Source organism: Marmota marmota, unplaced genomic scaffold, assembly GCF_001458135.2.
Source record: "Marmota marmota marmota unplaced genomic scaffold, marMar, whole genome shotgun sequence".
NCBI lineage: Eukaryota > Metazoa > Chordata > Mammalia > Rodentia > Sciuridae > Marmota > Marmota marmota.
In genome coordinates this window covers 44,462,047-44,476,825 of record NW_026000016.1, presented here as the reverse complement: position 1 = coordinate 44,476,825, position 14,779 = coordinate 44,462,047, and the positions used below count along the sequence as shown (strand labels likewise).

At 37.5% G+C, this 14,779-nt stretch overlaps 1 protein-coding gene across 1 annotated transcript in view; it reads left to right on the top strand.

Moving 5' to 3' along the window:
• The window catches only part of Ddx59 (DEAD-box helicase 59), a 103,576-nt gene that overhangs the window by 59,596 nt on the left and 29,201 nt on the right, over positions 1-14,779 (top strand). The window lies entirely within an intron of this gene.

The window sequence follows — 14,779 nt, the reverse complement described above, 5'->3', positions numbered from 1 at the left end:
AAAAAAAAAAAAAAAAAAAAAAAAAAAAAAAAAAAAAAAAAAAAAAAGAGTATCAGTTTCTTCACACACTTACTAAAATTGGATATTATCATTTAAAAGTGTTGAATGATTTTGAATTTACATTTTATTCATGTCTTATAAAAGATGGATATCCCATATCTCAAACATGGAACTTTGTTATAGATTGATTAAAAGTAAAAAAAAAAAAAAGTTATTTCCTATTTTTAAAAATCTCAAAGTTTGATGTGGTTTTTCATTTTCTGTATTTTACTTCACTGGGCAAATTGCCATTGAAAGAAGACAATTAAGAAACCAAATGAAGCAACAAATAAGATATAGACTCACAGAGACAGGGTGACTACTCCACTGAGATCTTACTCAATTACTTGTGTAATCTGGTTACCCCAGTGAGGAGGGCTATATAAGTTCTCAATGTAAATTTGACCAGTGTATCCAGATTTATTGGTCTCTGATGAAAGGATGAATGATAACTGTCTTATTAAAGATTAGTATTTAAGGGTTAGGGCGGTGGCTCAGTGATAGAGCATTTGCCTAGCACATGTGAGGCACTGGGTTCGATCCTCAGCACCACATAAAAATAAAAGTATAAAAGGTGAGATTAAAAACCTAAAAAAGGATTGATATTTAAGATGGAATACCCTTTATTAACTGCTTGTAAGACATCTTACTGACATAGGCCAGGTGCTCCTGATGTTTGCTTTGGGCATGTTTTCTGCCATGTGAGACTGAGATGGAATAGAAGAACTAAAAGATAGGTAGAAAAGAGACAAAAGGGAGGGAAAGGAGCCTATAATTTTAATCTGAACACCTTGTGCTAAAATTCCTTGTAGTTTTTCTTCTCAAGCCAGTTTTCCTCCCAGGCCTGTCACTCTCAAATTTCTGGGAAATCTATAAATCTTCACCCACAAGGTTACTGGAAATTCCACTCACTTATGGAAATTTCCCTGTGCAGTAACATATGCATTTTTAGAATAGATTAGGCAAAAGGAGATATGATATTTTATGAAACCTATAATATAGGGCACATTCCAAACGTTATCTATTGATCAGATAATGGAGACAACATTAACCTAAGCATACTGAGAGCCAGATCTCAATAAAACATCTTGTCATTTCCACATGCCTTCCAACACCCACTCCTCACAAAGCTTTCTTTAAAGAAGAACCTGAGGCCCCCAGCGCGCCTCTCACTCTTGAGATAACACTGTTTCTCCCTTGAGTGTAGACTCCTTGTTTTCCTGGATAAAGCTCTGCTTGCACCTCTGTCTGACATGTCTTGAATTCTCAGTGATGCCATCATTCCAAGTTGAGGTACCCTCTCCTGGACCTCCTCAAATTCCTTCCGCCACGACAAGATCTGACACATAGAAAAGTAGTCGGTAAAGGTCAGCTGTTATTGTTATTATTGCTATTATTTATCATCTTCATTATCATAGTCCAATAGACTATTGCTTTATTCTTCTCTCTCCTTGTTTGGAACACAATCTGATTTTTAAGATGGCACTTGACCTTTTGGGGTCAAGAATCTAATCTTAGTTGAGCATCTAAGGAAATCTAAGGACACTTTCTACAGAAAAAAAAAAAACAAAAAACAAACCCAAGGCTCCTATGTACATATGGAGAATTTTATGGGCTACAAACTATACTCTTATGCTCACTACGGCCCCCTTTCACTTCTACTTTCTAGAGGAAAAATGCTCAGACTTGAGCCTTCTTGGGTTCAGAGCTGAATGTACTCAAAGTTCACGATCAGGCTGCCAAACAGAAGGACTTGTGGGGGCAGACTCCCAACTTTTCCCTTCCATTTTGCTTTGTGCTCCTCTTCTCTTCTTTCATGGAAATGTCCTATGCTCAGAAGGCCAAGGGGTGTGAGACTCAGGCCTGCCCCATCTGGCTCACTACTCTTCCTCTCTCTCTCCTTTGTGTGAGTGTGTGTGTGTGTGTGTGATCTTAACATTCGTATGGATATTCTGACATCTTGGCCTCTCAGTTCCACCCCACAGTCTACTCTCTGGGGAGCACTTGAGCCTCAGAATATGGCTCAGGCTTTATGGTCTTGAATAATTTAATTATCTACCCCACCTCAAACATCCATGGCCGTATTCTTGACTTTGTGATGACAATCCCAAATCACCTCTGAAATTCTCACTTCCAGAATTCCACTCTGACCACAGTGCCCTTCTCCAGCAATTCTTTTTTTTTTTTTAAGTTTTAATTTAAATTCTTTTTAAGTTTTAATTTAAATTCTTTTTTTTAAAAAAAATTTAAAGATGGACACAATATCTTTATTTATCTTATTTATTTTTATGTGGTACTGAGGATCGAACCCAGTGCTTCACATGTGCAAGGCAAGCACTCTACCGCTGAGCTATAAACCAGCCCCTTGCTCCAGCAATTCTTGACTTCATTCAGAATGTCTATCTGGAGGCAGAGGCAGGAGAATCACAAGTTCAAGGCCAACCCGGGTGACTCTTAGAGAGATCCTGCCTCAAAATTTAAAATGAATAAATAAATAAAAATTTAAAAGGCCAGGGTTGTACCTTAGTGACAAAGTACTCCTGAGTTCAACTCCCCAGTACCAAAAGAAAGAAAGAAAGAAAAGAAAAAAAACCATCCACACACTGTCGTTTTCCCAGTTATGATCAATCTACTGCGCATGTTCTCACATTTCTCTTTAGTCTGACTAAAGTCCATAGACCATAATTATAACTATTTCCTTGCAAACCCCTTAAAGCCCTTTCCCCTTTCTCCCCAAGATCCCCCTGTTGGATTCATTAGGTAAGTCTCCAGCTCTGGTTCCACCCCATAGTCTACTCTCTGGAGAGCACTCGAGCCTCTGAATATGGCTCAGCTGATGGTCTTCAACATGTCCACTGATCTTTAAATTCATGACCCCAAATCTCATTTGAATGTTTGGTATGCTTGACAATCCTATCATATTCCTTGGAATGTTCTTTCCCACTCTTAGAAAAAGACTAATTCACACCTTTTGTATTTTTAAACTTTCTGAATTACACCATCTCTCCCCAGTCTCAACTGTAGCCCACATTGACTTGCATTTTTTTGACTATAAAATAAAATATAAGAGCAGATGGGGTGGGTGTTGTGGCTCAGTGGTAGAGCACTTGCCTAGCATGCATGAAGCACTGGGTTCGATCCCTGGCATCATGTAAAAATAAACAAATAGAATCAATAAAAGTATTGTGTCCATCTGCAACTAAAGAAATAATAATAATAAATAAAAGAGCAGAGAAGGACCACCCAGATTATAACCTACCTTTGTGTGTACCCACTGGGAATCACCTCCTTGTTCTATGGGTCAAATGTCCTTGCTCATTTTAAAACCCAACGCTTCTGTGTTCTGGATCCCATACAAATTTTGTGTTTTAAGGACTGTGCTCCAACAGTTATTCCTCTCTCACCTGTATCATCAATTTCTTTCTTTCTCAAGTTTCAGCAAATAATATATTATAATAGCTCCTATCTTCAAAGGGGAAAAAAATATTATTTTGATCACACCCTATCCCTAATCCAGTTTCGCTGCTCCTCTCCTTAACAAAACTTCTTAAGTTGACCATAATAGCTGGCTTAACCTTTTACCCCACATTTTCTCCTCCAGTGCATTTCCCTGGAGACTCTCTCATCTAAGCCACTAACAGCTTCCCTGTTGCCAGATACAATGGTCGCTTCCGTTGCTATTTTTCTTGATTCTCTGAGCAGTATTAGACACACTCTCTCCTTCTTTAAGTACTTTCTTCTTTTGGTTTGTAGGGCAAAACAGTCCTTCTTGGGGGATGTCTATTCTCAGATCTTTTGCCAGTTATTCTTCTGTTCTACTTTTAAATGCTGCAGTGCTGAGGTCTGTGTCCCAGGGCCCTTCTCTTCTCTCTGGGCAAACATTCCCAGTACAGTGCTGCAGCTTTAAATACCGCTTGTAAACCTGTAAGAGTGGCTGGGTAACTAAGTGGTTGACATCAGGGTAGGAAGACGATTCATACCTTTCAATCTGTTACAATGACAAACTAAAATTTAAATAATATATGAGGGAGAGAAGACTGCAATTAATTTGGGTCCTTTCTTATATAAGGCCAACTTAATCCTAACTGATACCGAGGGACAGGCTGGATTTATAGGGCAGGAAAGGGGAAACTATTAATGTTAAGGTTCTGGAATGGCAGGAGGAATAGAATCTCTAGTCCCAATGGGATTCTCCTGTCAGCCTCTGGTAGGACAAAGGGAATCTCTACTGGAATATTGGGAAGGAGGAGAGAGTCCTCAGTGATGACACAGGAAGTCGTGTTTGGTAAGAAGCTGAGGCAGTTCTTGTGTAATGGCTCTGTGTTGTCTATGAAATTGGAGGCAAAGTTTTTTATGCACGGTGCTGGCAAGGGTCAGGGAAGGTGGAAGAAGGGACTCTTGAGACTTGGGAGGACATGCTGGTTTAAAATAATTGTTGCTGCAAACAGAAGTGCAAGTTGACTAGAGAAAAGCAACAAGACTGTTGAAAGACCATTTATAGCTGGTGATCACGACGAATTCATAAAGGGGAAGCACTGCTAGGATGAGTCACAACTTTCTTGGTTCAAATCCAGGTTCTGCCAGTAAATGGTTGTCTAAGCTCAGGCAAGTTGGTTCCACTTTGTACTTCAGAGTTTCCTCATGAGTAAAATGAGGGCTCATTCATTTATTCAACAAATATTTATTTAGTGCCTTTTAGGTGTCAGGCAGAGTTTTTAGGGCTGAGAATGGAGCCAAACACAAGAAAAAAGTCTCTTCCTCTCCAGAGTTCATGATAGTTAGTTACACCTGCTTTTTAGGTTGATATAGGGGTTGCATGAGATTCTCATTTCCTGAGTTTTAAGATGTACATTTTTTTTTTTACATTTTAAATCTCAAATTAAGATTCATCTTACAATCAATGGCGTCTTTATTAATTGGCAGAGTGTGGTTTTTTTTCTTGATTATATAGGATAGTGGTGTGTCTTATAATCAATGGAATTTCTGATTCAATAAAATATGATCATATTTACATAAGCTTAATAAAGTGCCTGGAAGACTATACTTCAGCACTTATAATAGCAAAGAACTGGAAACAGCTCAAATACTTATGGACAAAAAACTGGAGCCATAATGCAATCACAAAATGGAGTACTGGGAAGGAATGAAGAATAATTGTATATGCTACTACAAAATGATCTCCAGCGCACATTGCTAACTGAAACTAGGGTAGGGAAAAATGTCAGCTGTATACTCCTGTTTATATAAAAGGGGATGTATACATTTGTGCACATATATAAAATATTTGCTTATTTTTTCAAAATCGGAAGGATAGATAAAAAAAAAATTTAAGTAACCTATTGGGGAAGGAAGGAATAAAGTGGAAGAATCAGGAATAAAAGTTAAGCTTTTTTTTTTTTTTTAAATTGGGGATTGAACCCAGAGGCAATTTACAATGAGCCACATCTCCAGCCCTTTTTATTTTTTATTTTGAAACAGAGTCTTGCTAAGTTTCTTAGGGCCTTGCTAAATTGCTGAAGCTGGCTTCCAACTTGTGGTCCTCTTGTCTCAGCCCCCCGAGCCACTGGGATTACAAGCATAAGCCACCTTTTCCAGCAAAAAGGTAAACTTTTTAGGATATACATTGTTTTGTAGATTTGATTTCAAACCAGGTTAAATGTTTTATCATTATAAAACAGTAGTAAATCAAAGTGGAAATGTGTTAATTAAAAATCAAAAGCTAAAGGAAACAAATTAATTCTTCTGTGTATTGGCTTAGTTACTTAACCATATAATAAGGAATTATTTCTCAGGGTTTTAAAATGCACTAATTTAGTTAAATTACATCTTCACTGGGATACACTTAAAATTTTTTTAAAAAGATGTTTTAAACTGTTTAAGTAGTATAAATAGTAATAACTTTGGTATTGTTATTCTGAGGCTATTTTATATATAACAAATAACTAATTATACTAATAGTTTTAGAAGTGAAGACTCTCAGCATAAAAGAAAGGGATACTAAAATAAAATCAGCCAAGAGTGATGGTACATGTCTATAATTCTACAGATTTGGGAGGCTGAGGCAGGAGTAGTATCACCAGTTTGAGGTTTGCCTGAGCAGTTTAGAGATTGTGTTTAAAAATAAAAAATAAAAATGGCTTGGGGTATAGCTCAGTGCTAGAGTGCTCCTGGGTTCAATTCCTATTGCCAAAAAGAAAAAAAAGAAAAAGGGCTTGGGATTGGACCCCTGGATGCACTCCCCAGTGCCAAAATAGACAAACAAACAAACAAACCAAGAAGTTAAATAGAAACCTTATGATTCTAATTTTAATTGTATAAGCCCATGACATTTTTTTTTCTCCTGCCAAAAAAAGATAGAGAAAGAGAGAAAAATAACATCTTTGTTCTGTCCACTAAAAAAAAAACAAAACACAGAATCAATAACCAATTTAATAACAATGAACACCTCTCATGCCTAGACTGGCTTGTGAACACCATTTTCTGTTACAGGGAACCAGAAACCCAAACTCCAGGTAGAAATGACTAATTTCTAGTGTCAGGCAAAAATATTTAAGATGAGCCTGGAGAAGGAAACTATCAAAGGCTACTGGGGGAGCACTGGGGTCATGGCTCAGTGGTAGAGTGCTTACCTATCATGTGTAAGGCACTGGTTTTGATTCTCAGTACCGTATATAAATAAATTTTTTTAAAAAAAGGTCCATTGATGACTCAAAAAAAAAAAAAGAAAGACTTCTAGGGTTTTATGTGAAAGAGGCCCTTGGACCAGCTTAAGAGACTCCTATTGTCAAAAATGGAACCATTTCCATTTCAGAAAGAATAGTAAGTACAATGACATAGTAAGCATGTCAAACATGTTAAAATCCTCAAGTTCACAGTGATTAAACAACAAAAACCTATAGGTCACCTTTGAAAGATGTTAGGGAACCAACTCTCTACACCCAGGGTCATAAAGCAACACTCTTGGTCAGTATGTTTCATGCCTTCTAGGCAGAGCTGAAACATTTCTGATTTCAGTAAAATAGTTCAGACTTATTGCTGGCATGCTGAAACCAACCCTCACAGTACAAAAATCTCAGTTGGATAAGACAGAAAGTAAGACAGTAAGTGACAGAGAAAAGACAGAAGTGAATAGATTAGTGGTCCCAATGTGGTTGACAAATGATCATGGTGTGAGAAGTTAGCCGAGTAAAGCTGGAAGAAGAGGAGTTTACTTCCAGATAAAAGAATGTTTGAATTGGTGCTCTCAATTTGTTCACTGCTGAGAAATTTACCCTTGGAAAACCCTAAGATGCTTTTACTCTTTTTTTATTTTTTATTTTTTTAAGGATTTAATGCCCCAGTAACATGCCTAAACTTGAAAGAAAAAATCCAGCACAGTATCTTTTCCTCTGGAAAATGATTGTAGAATGGCAGCTGTTTTCTAAGTGTGCTAAAGGTCATAGCTCTCTTGGGTGCCTTCAGAGTGTGACAACCTTGCAAGGTTGAAATGGTGAAATCTGCATGAGCCTCCCTTTGCTGAAGTTTACAAAAGTAGGTTTTATAGTTCAGTGCTGGTCTATTTTTCCTAACCACCAAATGACACCTTTGTAAATGTAAGTTTTAGGATGAATGCAAAGTTGTAAAATAGAACTTGTGCTAATTAGGCATCCTCTGATTTGGTATCCCAGAAGTTTCACTGTCAAAATTACGTACTTTGCACACCTGTAATCCCAACGGCTCAGGAGGCTGAGGCAGGAGAATCACAAGTTCAAAACCAGCCTCAGCAACTTAGTGAGGCCCTAAGTAAACCAGTAAGACCCTGTCTCTAAATAAAATATTAAAAAGGGCTAGGGATGTGGCTCAGTGATTAAGTGCCCCTGGGTTCAATCCTTGATAAAAAAAAAAAAAAAAAGAAAAGAAAAGAAAAAAGAAAGAATTACATACTCTGACTGGATCCAATGGGATGCATCTATAATCCCTACAACCAAGGAGACTGAGGCCAGAGTATCACAAGTTTAAGGCTTGTCTGGGAAGCTTAGCAAGACTTTCTCAAAATAACAAATAAGAAAGAGCAAGGCTTGGTGGTATCACAAGAGACTTTGTCCTCTTTTGTTACCGCAGCATAATTTGGCCTAAGTAGATTGATATGTAACCTCTTTCAATTTCTTGGATATGCTATACTATCACATTAAGCCTTTCTTTCCTGTTTTAGTTATCTCGATTCCTATTTAGCTTCTAGATTTTTGTTCAGATGTCGTTTCCTCTGGAATGCTTCCTCAGATCTCTCATATCTGGTTTGTGTGCCCATCTTACACATGCCTAGGAAATCCTGTACTTGTTCAGCAGAGCACTTAAAATGGAATTATCTGACTCCCTTACTCTGCTGTAAAGTTGATGGGGCAGAAATTATGACTTTAGCTGGGCACAATGGCACATTCCCGTAATTCTAGTGACTTGGGAGACTGAGGCAGGAGGATAGCAAGTTCAAGGTCAGCTTCAGCAACTTAGTGAGGCCCTAAGCAACTCAGCAAGACCCTATCTCAAAATAAAATATAAAAAGGGATGGAGGTGTGACTCAGTGGTTAAGTGCCCCTAGGTTCAATTCCCAATATCAAAAAGGAAAAAAAGAATCATAGGATTATGACTTCATATTTTTCGTCATTTATATTCTCAGGTCTGGCACAAGGTGGATGCCATCAATCTGTTGAATGTTTAAATAACTCAACGTTTAGCATTTGAAGACATGGTCTTGCTATTTATCAGGCAAAGGTACAGAAGGAAGAAAGTAATAGGAGCCAAGCTCTGGGCTGATACATTGAGATGATTCAAGTGAAAAAAATTTCAGTGGCAAGTCCAATGTAAACAATCTGTGCTTTTCTGTCTTTACCTTGAGCTAAATTTATAGGAACTTCTTAAGCCTCATATACTTAAAGAGTAGGGAGTAACTATAAACTAATAGGTATGAGATTGAGGTTTCCTGAGATGAAAGAATGCTAGGCATTATTGTTTCTATACATGTCTCAACAGCACATGAGAATAACATACAAGTCTGCTCACATTATTGCAGCACTTCCTGCTCTAAGATACAGCAAAGGCAAACTCTTAGGATGGATATACAAGATGTATGCATTCCACAACTGGTCTGAGTCACCCCTGGGTATTTTTCTGTCCCTCCCTGCCATGAAGCATAATAAGTAGGTATTAGTGGAGCCATCTGTGATTTCCATATGACCTACTGTGGGGAATGTTTTCTGTGACCCCACAATTAAAAGACCACCATAAAACCATTTTAGTGAAGCTTTTTTGTAAATAAAACAGAAATAGGAGTTTCAGGTAATTATATTGTTTTCTGGTGACACCTATGAGGAAATCTGAATCTGAGCTCTTTAATTAAGAGAGCATATAGTGGGTTAGAAAGCCACATGTGAGACCTGAGTGATTCTGAGGTTTGACTTAACAGCCCTGAAAAGAGAAGGATTTCACATTAATCATTAGGCTGGATTAAATATTAGCTTTCATAAAGCCCAATATTTAACAACTGACTTGCGGAAATGATTTGTAGCTTACTAGACTGTACATTAAGAATGATTTATCCCACACATCAAGACTGGCTACTTCTCCAAAACCAACAATATGAATGTGTACTATGTCAAAGGTTCAAAACTTCTGTGAGACAATTAAGGGAATTTGGGCAGGGCTAAAAAACATGTATTAGCCTGAGTTTTCTTCTAAGGTTTCCAAAAAGTTGGGAAATGCTAGGAACATGAAAAATAGTGGTTGGAACCAGATCCCTTGATTGAAAATAAGGGGACATGGTTATAGATCTAACATAAAAAACAGGTTAGTGCTGGGGAACAGTGGTACACACCAGTAATCCTACTAACTCAGGAGGCTGAGGCAGAAGAATTCCAAGTTAGAGGCCAGGCTTAGCAATTTAGTAAGGCTCCATGAAGCTTAGCAAGATCCTGTTTCAAAATAAAAAGGACTGGGGATGTAGCTCAGTGGTAGAGTGCCACTGGCATCATCCCCAGTACTAAAACAAAACAAAAGCAGGCAGACTAGTGGGTTTAAGAGACAGACCTGACAGACCTGGGCATAAATTTCTATGGTGCCATTAACTACCTGTGTGATCTCTGGCAAGCTGATTAATTACCCTAACCTGTTTTTTCACTAGTACAATGGAGATTTTAAAAACCTATTCTACAGGATTATATTGAGAATTAAAAATGTCAATGTTTGAAAAGTGCTTTCATAATGCCTATTCTGACATAGATCTCCAAAGTAAAACTGGACTTCCCTGTAAGGAAAACTTCCTGCTTCTCAAAGTATTCCATAAGTTATTTGGTCATGTAGGAGGGTGTATAAAATAATTCCAGCCTGTATCTGTATGGAGAGTGGCAGAGGGTGGTTACCGAACTCTGGTGAATGCATTCAAATGTAAAATTCTACTACATGTTAAGGTTTAAATTGTTTTACAAATATAAATCATAAATTAAAATGGCCCCCAAGTATATAAAACTAAAATGCTGGGGATATAGCTCAGTTGGTAGCACCACCAAAAAAACAAAAACAAAAACCAAAACAAAACAAAAAAAAAACTAAAATGATAGAACAACAGGGAAAAATGGACAAATCTACCATTTTGATGGGAAATTGACATATCTATTTCATCCATTAGTATAACAGAGGCAAACTGACAGGTAAGTCTGAACATGACCATTAGCAAAGATGTAGAAAATAATGAACAACTGAGCTTGATTTATTTGATATATCTCATTGCACCTATCTATTGGGGAATACATATTCTTCTATATTCTTCATTATTCTATCAAAATAATGCATTTCCAATCATAATTACATCAAGACTTTTTTTTTTAACTGACAAGTTGATTCTAAAATGTATACAGAAGAGCAGAGCTTTTGACACTTGTAGAAAGCTCAAGTCAGGGAACTTGCTCAACCAGATAGCAAAACCTGTAATAAAGCTATAATAATCAAGACAGGATGATGTCAGCACAGGGATAGACAATTTGGAAGAGAACAGTGAGTCCAGACACAGACTTGTACATAGTGGAACCTTGATATGTGACCAGAGATGGCATTGAAGGTCACTTGTGAAAGGATCCGAGTCAATAGATAGTATTTGGACAACTGGCTGGCCATTTGGAAAACAAAAAAGTGCATTCTTATTTCATACACAATATAAACCAATTCCATATGGATTAATGATTTAAATGTTAAAGGTAAAACTTTTCCAAAAAATTCTAAGAAAATACCTTCTTGACTTAAGGGTAGGTAAGGATATTTTTGGACAGCAAAGTTATGAGCTATGAAAGAAAAAGATTGACAAGTGTAACCATATTAAATTTGGGATATTTATTTATCCAAAGACTACAAAGAAAAGTGGAAAATAGAGGCTAAGGTTGTGGATTAGTGGTAGAGCTCTTGCCTAATATATTTGGGGCACTGGGTTCAATCCTCAGAACACATACAAATAAATAAATAAATAAAGTTTAAAAAAAAAGAAAATAATTTGGACTTGATCCCTGATTGGGAGGAAATTGCTCTGAAGATCAACTGGCAAACTTCAGTGAAGACTATATTGATGTTAACCTATCTAAATTGGAGCATTGGTCTTTTTTATTTTATTTATGGTGCTGGGGATTGAACCCAGGACCTTGTGCATTCAAAGCAAGTACTCTATCAACTGAGCTATATCCCCAACTCCTTGGGCATGGTTCTTTGTGTACATGAGAGAAAAATTTTGTCTTCAGAGGTTCATGCTATAATTTATTCTTAAATGATTCAAAGGCAACAACAACAAATAAATCTTTTTCACACACGAGTAAACTCTAAATCTATGTGAAGAACATATGGGGTATATGTGGACATTCTATTAGCCATAAAACTTTCTTAGATCTTTTTCAAAGAAAGTTTAAAGTGTTTTAAAAATTAAAAGCATAGTACCCTGTAAATATATACATTTCTGGGCTTGTGTCAGTTAAAAATAAATTTAATTTTTAAAAAATTCTAAGTCATTATGGTCTTTCACGGTGCATATGCCAAAATGCATGAGGAAACTTAGAAATTATCAAATGAAAAAAAATCACCTATTGGGGGCTGGGGTTGTGGCTCAGTGGCAGAGTGCTTGCCTCGCATATGTGAGGCACTGGGTTCGCTCCTCGGCACCACATAAAAATGAATAAACAAAATAAAGATATTGAATCCGTTTATAAAAAAAAATCACCTGTTATCAAAGTCAGTTTTTGTTTGTTTGTTTGTTTTGTACTGCAGATTAAACCCAGGGCTACATTCCCTTCCCTTTAAAAAAATTTTTTTTGAGACAGGGTCTCACTAAGTTTTCCAGAATAGCCTCAAACTTGGGATCCTTCTGCCTCAGTCTCTCAGATCACTGTGACTATAGGTGTATGCCACCATACCCAGCATCAGTTACTTTTTAAATACGTCACTTAATAGATATCATATATCTATCCATCTACATGTGTAAATATGTATTTTATATATTTAAGCATTCATACAAGCCAATCTTAAAATCAGATCATGCATTGTCAAAAGTGGAAAAACACATGCTATAAACTAGGAGAAGATATTTGCAACAACTACAATTGACAAAAGATTGGTATAAATAATACATATATTTATACACATTTTTTCCAACACTTAAACGAGGAGGAAGAAACATCAATGAAGCACTACGTTAAAAAATGCTCAAGGCTTACCTTCATCAGTAATTAAAGAATGCAAATTAAAATCATAATGTGGCACCTACTTATTCTTTTTTTAAAATGTTTTTATTGGGACAGGCGTCATGTCGCACACCTGTAATCTCAGCAGACTGAGGCAGAAGGATCCCGAATTCAAAGCCAACCTCACAAAAGCGAGGTGCTAAGCAACTCAGTGAGACCCTGTCTCTAAATAAAATATAAGATAGGGCTGGGGATGTGGCTCAGTGGTTGAGTGCCCCCGAGTTCAATCCCTAATACCAAAAAAAAAAAAAAATTTTTTTTGTTTATACATTCTAGTTATACACACTAGTGAGGTTCATTTTGACATAAGGTACCTATTTATTCTTTGTAAACTAGCAAAAAAGTAAGAAGTCTGACAATAAGGAGGATTGGAGAGAATGTGGGAGGCTAGAGCTTATCAATACTGAAGGCAAAAGAGATTGGTACAACCACTCTGACAGTATCTCAGAGTTATCTTTGAAAGTTGGACATCTCCCTCCCCTCTGTTCTAACAGTGCTGCTCACAGATTCAAATGATTCTCAGATACACTTGCTGAAGGTGATCAAAAATGTCCTGCTAGTCTTGTTATTACCAGGAGCAAAGCCAGGTTTTGTGGGGGCATGAGTTTACATGATCAGAGAAGAGTAAGGTTTTTAAAGAAAACATACAGAATTTTGAATAATTATTATGCTCAAAAGTGAACAGTTAGCTGGGCGCAGTGGCACACACCTGTAATCCCAGCCACTCAGGAGGCTAGGACAAGAGGATTGCAAGTTGGAGGCCAGCCTTGGCAATCTAGTAAGGCCCTCAGCAATGTAATGAGGAACTCAGGGAAGCAGATACATTTAGTGTGATTGCTATCAACATAGAAATAATAATGTAGCTAGATGCAAGTTTAAGGGCCTCAGCAATTTATCACGACCCAGCCTCAAAATAAAAAAATAAAAGGGTTAGGAATGCCTTCGGTTCAATTCCCAGTGCCAGAGCAGGGAAACTTTTAAAGAGTGCATTTTTAAATAATCATGTCTGAATACATTTCTGACAGGAAAGAACTCCCATTTAACTAGGCAGTGAAAATTAAATTTCTACTATTACCCTTAACTACTTTGAGGAGTCAAAGGAACAAATGTTGAATAATAAAAGCAAACCTGGGAAGGCTATCTATATATTAACTAAATTTTTTTACAAAAAGAAAATGAAACAATAGTTTAGAGATGCATCCAAAATGCATCTACTAAAAATGGAAAACAGAACCTACAAATAAAACTTGATAATGGGGGTGGAAGAAGAGGCAAGGAGTAGAATCCTGGAGATACAGAAATAAGCGCTAAATATTGATATTGTGGTTGGGTCAGATTTTCTTTTTATTAGTATGTTTTAAATTTCACGTGTTCGTTAAATATATTATTTTGTATGCATCAAACATTAGATGGGAAAATATTTAAGAATACACCCCAAGTTATTAACCTTTACTTTCCTCCTTCCCCACTTTCCCCTTCTCAACCACTAGCTTCCTGGGAGAGAGCTCCAGAGGCTGGGAAGGCAGAGAAAGGCAACCCACAGAGACCAAGAACCCTGATGTGTGTGTAGCCTGTGCCTTTTTGTCTCATTTTGGGCTCTTTCTTGGTGCTAACGTGGAGTATGGTGGTGGTTGAAACAGTACTCGGTATATTAAATGCTACCCATTAAGTGCACTGTTTACTTTTTCAACTCATTCGTGCCAGCTGAAGGCGGAACGGCGCTTTCCGGCCGAACGGGGCCTCTGCCCCTCCCTGTCACGCTCAAACTTCCCACTTTCCAAGTATGCCAGGCCCCAGCGCCACCCTCTTGCGTCTTTCCGCGCGGGTCTGACTTTTTCGTCAGTCCCGGCCTACTCGATTACGTAAATTCTCCCTAAAGGATTCCCAAACTGGGCACTCCATACAGAACCTGCTCAGCTCCAGCTCGGCTCAGAGATTGACAGTCCGCGGGAGCCGGGGAGGGGCGTAGAAAGAGCGCGGAGCTTCCCGGCCCC